This window comes from Gossypium hirsutum, chromosome A08 (genome assembly GCF_007990345.1).
Source record: "Gossypium hirsutum isolate 1008001.06 chromosome A08, Gossypium_hirsutum_v2.1, whole genome shotgun sequence".
Lineage (NCBI taxonomy): Eukaryota > Viridiplantae > Streptophyta > Magnoliopsida > Malvales > Malvaceae > Gossypium > Gossypium hirsutum.
In genome coordinates this window covers 74,633,957-74,643,745 of record NC_053431.1, presented here as the reverse complement: position 1 = coordinate 74,643,745, position 9,789 = coordinate 74,633,957, and the positions used below count along the sequence as shown (strand labels likewise).

The window sequence follows — 9,789 nt, the reverse complement described above, 5'->3', positions numbered from 1 at the left end:
TTAATTTTTAGGCTAGATAATAAAAAGAAAGTAATTACTAGTACTCTTGGTTCCTTTGGGTTTGACAATCCGGTCTTGCTAAAGCTATACTACTGTTCGATAGGTACACTTGCTTTCATCGTGATAATATTTAGTTTCAAGAACGATTAATTATAAATTTTTAAAACTTGTCGCGAATATCACGTATCAAGTTTTTGGCGCCGTTGCAGGGGAATTAAGATATTAGGAACACTCGATTTTTATTACTTTAGCCATTTTACTTTATTTGCAATTTAAATTGTTATTTTCTTATCTAATTTCTTTTCTTTTATTCACTCCTGGCAGGTTTTTATAGTGTATGACTAGAAGAAACTCGTCAGGACCATTATTGTTTGATAGTGAGATCGATCGTACAGTTTGCAAAAATCGAAGAGAAATAAGGCGAAACTTAAGATACATAGAAGAAGAGTAAGAGGATGATATTTCAACCATAACCGAGGAGATGGCTGAATACCAAGAAAATCCGCTACCTCCTGTGCTTGCTACTAATCAGAATCCTGCTCTACGTACTATGTATGATTATGCTAAACCTTCTTTAATAGGAACTAAATCGAGCATAGTTAGGCCTGCTGTTGCTGCAAATAATTCGGAACTGAAACCTAACACCATTCAAATGATCCAACAGTTTGTTCAGTTTGATGGTTTGTAGGACGAGGATCCCAACGCTCACTTGGCGAATTTCTTAGAGTTTTAAGAAACTTTTAAAATTAATGGCATTTCTGATGATGCCATTCGCCTTCGGTTGTTTCCATTTTCATTGAGGAATAAAGCTAAACAGTGGTTGAACTCATTACCACGAGGGTTAATCACTACTTGGGAACAAATGTCTGAAAAGTTTTTATTTAAATATTTTCTGTGACAGCCCTAAATTGACCCTAGTCGAAAAGTGGTTTCGGGACCGCTAAACCGAGTCACCGAAGTATTTGAATATGATATTTGTTGTCTAAAATATGTGAATATGAATGTGTGAAAGTTTTAAGCTTCGATTTAGTCGATTGCATGTGAATTTAGTTAATAGGACTTATGTGTGACACTTTTGAAATGTGATAGGTTAATCTATAAGGATCTATTAATGCATGTTGTAAAAATGATGGATTTGCATGTCAAATTTTCATTTATGATAAGTAGTGGCCGGCCATGGTATGGGCTATTATTGATAATATGTATTTTTCTATTAACATTTTTAGTTTACAAAATAAAATAATGAATTAAGAATAGTAAAACATGAGGTGAGTGGGAGGAGAAACCAAAGTTGTTTCATCCTTGCTCCTCCATTGCCGTGACTTGAGGGAGGAAGAAGAGAAGGTTTCGGTCACTTTAAGCCTAAGGGAGGTTAGTAAATTGTGTTAGATTTTTTTTAAATTTTAAGCTTGATTCTAGTTAATTAGCTAATTTCTTACATAACCCATGTCAAAATTTTGAAATCTTGGTGATGGTTTGAGCATTCGGTTTTAGTTATTAAAGGATGAGATTGGGTTATAGTCTTTATGTTTTATGAAGAATTGTTGAAGAGAAGGGTTTAAGTTAGTCAAATTATAAATTTTAATGCTCATGAGTACAATGGCCAAACATAGATTTGTCTAATGAATTGAACAAATGCCGTGTGAGTGATTGAAATGAATGAGTTGGAGGTTGGATCATATTAAGATTTGGCTTTGTACATAAATATTAAGAGTTTGATATTGTTATGATTATTGGAAGGTAAATAAGGTTATACACAAGATAAATATTAAGATTTTGGTTGACTTGTGTTTAGAGAGGTTCGGCCAATGACTTTATGTGCAAGTTCATTCGGTTTAAGTAGAGTAAATGTGACGGGTAGATAGGATTAAGGGTAGTCTATTATTGATTCGTTTGACTGTATGAATTAATTTGTATATTGGTTCGGCTACTAAGCAAGGAAATAATTGTTGGTAACATAGTATCTATGCACTTATGTAGATATACATATATATGGTATTTTAAGTATAATTGTTCATTTGATAAGGTTGGCTAATAGTTCAAGTAAGGATTACTATATTGGATATGTACATGAATTGAGGCAATAGGTTCGGTAATTAGCTTAAGACATACGGGCAATATCATATGTCCGATCATAGTTAAACATTCAATAATTGTGATTCTTTGGCTACAATGTTTAAATATCACTATGGGGAGAATATATGATCGGTTGCCTAATATTTAGTTTGAAATGAATCTTAATAAATAGATATTTGTATATAGTAAAGTTGGATAAGTAATTGAATAAATTCATTTGTTTTATTAACCTCAAGAGCAAAGGGGAACTAAGTCCGATAAAGGAAAGGAAAAAGTAATCAAATAGCCGTTGAAGTCAATCGACAACATTCGAGGTAAGTCTTTGAGTAATGGAACTTAGTTTATGATTTGATTAAGCCATGACATATAATCATAACAAATAAACGACGATATAATGATTCTACTTGAATTATATATCGAGGTAATTAGTTTATACTATGACTAGTAGCCGAATGTGTAAAGAGATCATGCTCCTTGTATGTGGCTATTGAGCCGAAAATGGTAATGGTTGATAAATGTCTTGTGTTTGAGTTCTAGTAACGAAAATGAAAAATAGATGTGTTATGATTTATTGATATATGTGCATGATTATTCGGATGATATCCGGGCTAAGACCCGAAGGCACTTTGTGCTAGTGACTATATCCGGGTTAAGTCCCGAAGGCATTTGCGCTACTGACGATATCCGGGCTAAGACCCGAAGGCATTTTGTGCTAGTGACTATATCCGGGCTAAGTCCCGAAGGCATTTGTGCGAGTTACTATATCCGGGCTAAGTCCCGAAGGCATTTGTGCGATTTGCTATATCCAGTTAAATCCCAAAGGTACTTGGGTTTGGAAATGAGCGATCTTGCTGTAATAATTTCAATTAATACGCTCATAAAATCCAAACAATAAGGTATGTTTCGTATATGCATCGGAAAGTTGATTTTCTTTTAAATAGTATTCACTCAATTGATTAACAAACTTCCGGCCTTAGTTAGGTTTGATCCCTTGTGTATGAATATACTGGTTGAAGCGTGAAGTAAGTGTGATTTTAGGAATATGCGTATATGCAATTATTCATTTAGTCATATGAATGCTATACTTTAGTCGTAAATAATTTCATTACTTAAACTTACTAAGCATTAAAATGCTTATTCCGTTGCTTTGATTCTCTGTTTTATAGATTTTATTCGTCAGCTATCGGACTCGGGAGTGTCAAAGTCGAAGTCGTCCACACTGTCAAAGCCCTTTTGGTACTCTTTTAGTTGAACTTTGATAATGGCATGTATAGGACTAACCTTTGTTGTTAATCAAGTACCTTTTGGTAATGTATATATTCGGATAGCCATGCGAAAATGGCTTATACATATTTTGAGCATAGCATTATAATCATTTTATATATTGTTCATTGAGTGGTATGGAAATGCTTGGTAATGATTAGCCATTTGAATGGTTAATCACAATCATTTTGGTGCTATGTATGACAAATGGCTAGTTGACTCATGGAAAACTATGAAATAGGTGAAATTTACCTTAAACTAGATGCTGACAGCAGCAGTGATGTGAGTTTGAAAAATCACTAAATATAATAGAAATGTAATTAAATAATGAATAAATTATGTAATCGAATCTTGATGAGTCTATTCTCATATGAAAGAAACGGAACGACCATATGAGCCGTATTTTATGAGATGTTTAAGTTTTCGTTAAACAGGGCTAGAGCGATTTCTAGATTCCCTGTTCTGACTTTGGAAATTCACTATAAATTAAGCAGAGATAATTAGAAGTCATGCCTTATATGTACAGATTCCTTTTTGAGTCTACTTTCATTAGAAACAAAGTGCATAAGTATTGAAGCCCTGTAGAGGGAGATATCTAAGTTGTAATGCATGAAGGTCAGAGTAGTCAAACCTTGAAATAGGGGAGACTTTAACTAATAAACTGTACTAATTTGCCCAACCAAAAATTCTAGAAAAATTTTTTTAGATAGATATATGAGTCTAGTTTCAGGAAAAATTTACGGAATCAGTTTTTGAGTTTTTGAACTCGAGATATGATTTTTAAAGTGACTGTGATGCAGTTAGCCAGCTTGTCTGGAAATTTTAAAATGAACTGTGTAAGCAAATGAATTAAGTCCGTTAACACCCCGTGTTCGACTCTGGTAACGGTCTCGGGTACGGGACGTTACATTTTCCGCCGGCTAAAACAGCCAAATTACGTAATGATATCTCCTCTTTTGTACAGATGGATTTGGAAACACTCTATGATGCATGGGAGAGATAGAAGGACCTTTTGCGAAGGTGCCCTCACCATGGGTTACACTCTGGCTACAGGTTCAAATGTTTCACAATGGCCTGAATCCTTCGACTCAACAGATAATTGACGCAGCTTCTGGTGGAACTATCAAGAATAAGACACCTAAGGATGCTTATGAATTTATAGAAAAGATGTCACTGAATAATTATTAGTGGCAAGTCATGAGGACAAAACCAACGAAAACAGCTAGCATTTTGAACGTCGATTCAGTCACCATGCTCTCTAATCAGGTAGAACTTTTGAATAGAAAAATTGACGGTTTTCTTGGTTCTTCACAGGTTCACCTAGTAATGCAGTGCGAAGCAAATGGAGGTGGATCCAGCAATTCAGAATACCCACCCTATGGCCACAACATGGAAAACGAGCAACTGAACTACATGGGTAATAATCCTCGATCTCAAAATAATCCTTATAGTAATACTTAAAATGCAGGATGGAGGAACCACCCAAATTTCTCATCGGGAGGCCAAGGGAATCAGAGACCGCCACCACCTCCAGGCTTCCAACAATAACCTTACCATCAAGAGAAAAAGTCGAACCTTGAGGAGATGCTAACAAAATTCATCTCGGTGTCAGAAACTCATTTCCAGAATACCAAGACAGCAGTTAAAAAACCACAAGCGTAGATCCAAGGGCTCAAAACTCAGATAGGTCAGCTCATTAAATTGATATGTGAACGACCACAAGGTAGCCTACCGAGTGACACTGAATCTAACCCAAGGGAGCACCTTAATGCAATTACCATTCAAGATGAGGAAGGGTTAGTTGCACCTGAACCAGAACTGAGGCAAGAAACTGTAGTAAGTAAAGGTAAAGGTGCGGTGGACCACAATGACCAAAAATCGGTAAGTTAAGACTACAAACCTCGTGTACCATACCGCAACGCGATAAAGAAAGACCACACAGACGAACAATTCGATAAATTCCTTAAATTATTAAAGAAGTTATATATTAACTTACCGTTTATTGAAGCTCTTTCACAGATGCCAAACGCAGTTAAATTCTTAAAAGAGCTTTTAACAAATAAGTGGAAGTTGGATGAGGCGTCATATGTAGAGCTAAATGCGGTTTCCTCAGCCATACTACAGAATAAGCTGGCCAAAAAATTAAAAGATCCAGGGAGTTTTATGATTCCCTATTTAATTGGTAGCCTAGATGTTAATAATGTTGTGGATGATTTAGGGGCTAGTATCAATGTCATGCATTACAAAATGTTTAAGCAACTAGGTCTTGGGAAACCCAAACAAACTAGCCTGAGTATTCAACTAGCCGATAAAACAATCAGATTTCCTAAGGGGATTATTGAAGATGTACTCATTAAAATTGACAAATTTATATTTCCAGTTGATTTTGTTGTTCTAGACATAGTGGAGGATAGTAATGTTCCTTTAATTTTAGGGAGACCTTTTTTAGCCACCGCTAAAACAAAAATTGATGTGGGCACAGGTGAACTCACACTTCGTGTGGGAGACGAAACAATTTGGCAGTTTCGAAGCACGATTCACATGGGCGTGTCTCTGCCGAGCCCAAGTTGAGTCCAATTCGAAAAAGGCTAATTTTGAGGGCTCTTAGGCATTCCAAAGCCTATAAATACACCCTAGAGGAGGAAGAGGGGGGACACACAGTGTAGGGGGTAAGGAATTACCCTAAGAAAGCCGATTGATCTATCTCAGAAGCTAGATTCATCATCAAGACTGAAGATCTCTCCTCAATTTCCCTTTAGGAGTTTTGGGTTTTCTTTATGTTTTGTATTCTGTATTATTCTGAGATGTTTTCTTATTTAGTTATGAACTAAATCCCCTAAATACCTTAGGGGAATGAAACTTAAGACGAATCTTGTTATTATTTTCTGAATTTTATGATAAATATTTAACTTGTTATTAATTATGTGTTCCTAATTCTTGTTTTGATATCCCAGGATACGGATTCAAGATAAGCTCTTATTTAGTGGAGGAATAGACCCTGTCTAAGAGTACATTTGTCATAATTAAGTGGAGTTGATTGCGCGCCTAGACATAGGGTGACAAGATTTTGCTGGATTAGGGTGAAACCTAATAAGGGGATCCATGGATCGAGTTAATGCAACTCTAGGGTGTTAATTAGAGAAAGGTCTCAATTATTCAATCTAGGGATTAGACGTTATTACTCTTCAATAGGGATAATAACATAACATAGGGATCTTTATGGAACAAGTTAAATGAATAAATCATCCGATTCGGAGCCAGAATAACAAGTACAGTCTAGGTGGATTTTTTCCTTAGGTATTGTCTTAATTAAATTGATTTTCCTAAAAGCAGTTCCCTAATGTGGATTCTTAGTTTAGATAATTAGTTAGTTAAAAACAAAACCTTTTTATTCTTAGGCTAGATAATAAAAAGACAGTCATTACTAGTACTTTTAGTTCCTTTGGGTTCAACAATCTGGTCTTGCTAAAACTTTACTACTGTTCGATAGGTACACTTGCCTACATTGCGATAATGTTAGTTTTAAGAATGATTAATTATAAATATTTAAAACCTATGACGAAATCACGCGATCAAGTATTTGGCACCGTTGCCAGGGAACTAAGATATTAGGATTGCTCAATTTTTATTACTTTAGCCATTTATTTTTCTTGCAATTTATTTTTTTTATTATTACTTATTAATTTACTTTTTCCTTTTCTTGACAGGTTTTTATAGTTTTTGACTAGAAGAAACCCGTCAGGACCACTAATTTTTGACGAAGAAATCAATCGCACAGCTCGCAGAAACCAAAGAGAAATAAGGTGAAGCTTAAGATACACAGAGAATGAGCAAGAGGACGATACTCAACCCCCAACCGAAGAGATGGCTAAAAACCAAGACAATCAGCTGCCTCTTACAATTGCGGTTAATCAAAATCCTGCTCCACGCACTATGTATGATTATGCTAAACTTTCTTCAACAGGAACTGAATCAAGCATAGTTGACCTACTGTAGCTGCAAATACTTTTGAACTGAAACCTAACACTATTCAAATGATATAGCAATTTGTTCAGTTTGACGATTTGCAAGATGAAGATCCCAACGCTCACTTAGAAAACTTCCTGGAATTCTGCAATACATTTAAAATCAATGGCGTCTCTGATGATGCTATACGTCTTCGGTTGTTTCCCATTTTATTAAGAAACAAGGCTAAATAGTGGTTGAACTTGTTACCACGAGGTTCAATTACTACTTGGGAACAAATGTCCGAAAAATTTTTACTATAATATTTTTCGCTTTTTAAAACGGCTAAATAACGTAATGATATCTCTTCTTTTGTGTAGATGGATTTAGGAACACTCTATGATGCATGTCAGAGATACAAGGACATTTTGAGAAGGTGCCCTCACCATGGGTTACCGCTTTGGCTATAGGTTCAAACGTTCCATAATAGTCTGAATCCTTTGATTCGACAAATGGTTGACGCAGCTGCTGGCAAAACCATCAATAATAAAACACTTGAAGATGCCTATGAGTTTATAGAGGAGATGTCACTGAATAACTATCAGTGGCAAGTCATGAGGACAAAGCCAACAATAATAGTCGGCGTTTATAATGTCGATTCGGTCACCATGCTCTCTAATCAGGTAGAACTCTTGAATAAGAAAATTGATGGTTTTCTTAGTTCTTCACAGGTTCACCCTGTAATGCAGTGCGAAGCAAGTGGAGGTGGAACAAGCCATTCAGAATACCAACGCTATGGCCACAACATCGATAACGAGCAATTAAATTACATGGGTAATAATCCTCGACCTCAAAACAATCCATATAGTAACACTTACAATGCAGGTTGGAGGAACCTCCCCAATTTCTCGTGGGGCGGTCAAGGAAATCAAAGACCACAACCACCTCCAGGCTACCAACAACCACCCTACCAACAGGAAAAGAAGAAGAACCCTGAAGAGATGGTCTCAAAGTTTATATAGGTGTCAGAAACTCATTTTCAGAACACCGAGACAGCACTTAAAATCAACAAGCGTCGATCCAAGGGCTCGAAGCACAGATAGGCTAGCTTTCGAAACTAATCTCCGAATGACCACAAGGTAGTTTGCCGAGTAATATCGAACCTAACCCAAGGGAATAGCTCAACGCGATTAATGTTCAAGATGAAGACGGAGTCGTTGAGCCTGAACCAGAACCGAGGCAAGAAAATATGGTAAGCAAAGGTCAAGGTAAGGTAGATCACAATAAAAACAAAATGGTGAATGTCGAATATAAACCTCATGTGACATACCCCAACGCGACAAGGAAAGACCGCTCAGATGAACAATTTGGTAAATTCCTTAAACTCTTAAAAAAATTGCATATTAACTTACCATTTATTGAAGCTCTATCGCATATGCCAAATGCAATGAAATTTTTAAAGGAGCTTTTAGCAAATAAGAAAAAGTTGGATGACGTTCTACATGTGGATCTAAACGCAGTTTGGTCAACTATTCTCCAAAATAAACTACCCAACAAACTAAAAAATCTAGGGAGTTTTACAATTCCTTGCTTAATTGGTAGTTTAGATGTTAATAATGCGTTAGCTGATTTAGGGGCTAGTATTAACGTCATGTCCTACAAAATATTTAAGCAATTAGGTCTCGGGAAACCCAAACAGACTAGAATGAGCATTCAATTAGTAGATAAAACTATAAGATTTCCTAGGGGTATTATTGAAGATGTACTTGTAAAAGTCGATAAATTTATATTTCCCGTTGACTTTATTGTTCTAGATATAGAAGAGGATAGGAACACTCCTTTAATTCTGGGAAGGCCCTTTTTAGCAACTGCTAAAACAATTATTGATGTTGGCACAGGTGAACTCACACTCCATGTGGGAGACGAAACAATCACTCTTCAAGCTTGCAATTCTGGCAACACATTGGAAATTGAAGGTGATTGTTTAACCCATTCCTCTAAAACTAACAATATGGTACAACCTACTTTGCAGGAAATGAGTCTGAAGGTAGCACATGAGTCATTCGCAAGTAGTAGTTAAGGACCTATTCATGAAGATCGAAGGCTACAAATTGAGGAGCTAAATGAATGGCAGACGCATAAACCGAGAACACCTGACAAACTGAATCTACGACAGAACAAGCTCAACCCCTTTCCAAATCAACTTAAGGTTGGAGATAGAGTCTTATTAGATGCCACAGATCCCCACATTGTCGCTACCACATCGAATGAAGAAATCCCTCTTACGGTACTCAGCATTTTCCCATTCAGTACGGTCAAGGTGAGTCATCCCAAGTTCGACACTTTTAAGGTAAACAACACCCATTTAAAACCTTATTTTGATGAGATTAATAGTAGGAATGAGGAGTATAAACTCCTCAAACCACCATGATCATTCAACGAAGAGGTAAGTCGAGCTTAGACTATAAATAAGCGCTTCTCGAGAGGTAACCCGAGCACTAACTG

General features: G+C 36.2%; 2 non-coding genes across 2 annotated transcripts; both read right to left on the bottom strand.

The window, feature by feature from the left end:
• Window positions 1-4,270: 4,270 nt before the first annotated feature.
• On the bottom strand, window positions 4,271-4,377 carry LOC121205843 (small nucleolar RNA R71). Its single transcript, XR_005900916.1, has one exon. It is a non-coding gene; the product is annotated as a small nucleolar RNA R71 (small nucleolar RNA).
• Window positions 4,378-7,632: 3,255 nt separating this feature from the next.
• On the bottom strand, window positions 7,633-7,738 carry LOC121205384 (small nucleolar RNA R71). The gene has a single exon (XR_005900463.1). It is a non-coding gene; the product is annotated as a small nucleolar RNA R71 (small nucleolar RNA).
• Between the last annotated feature and the right edge of the window lie 2,051 nt (window positions 7,739-9,789).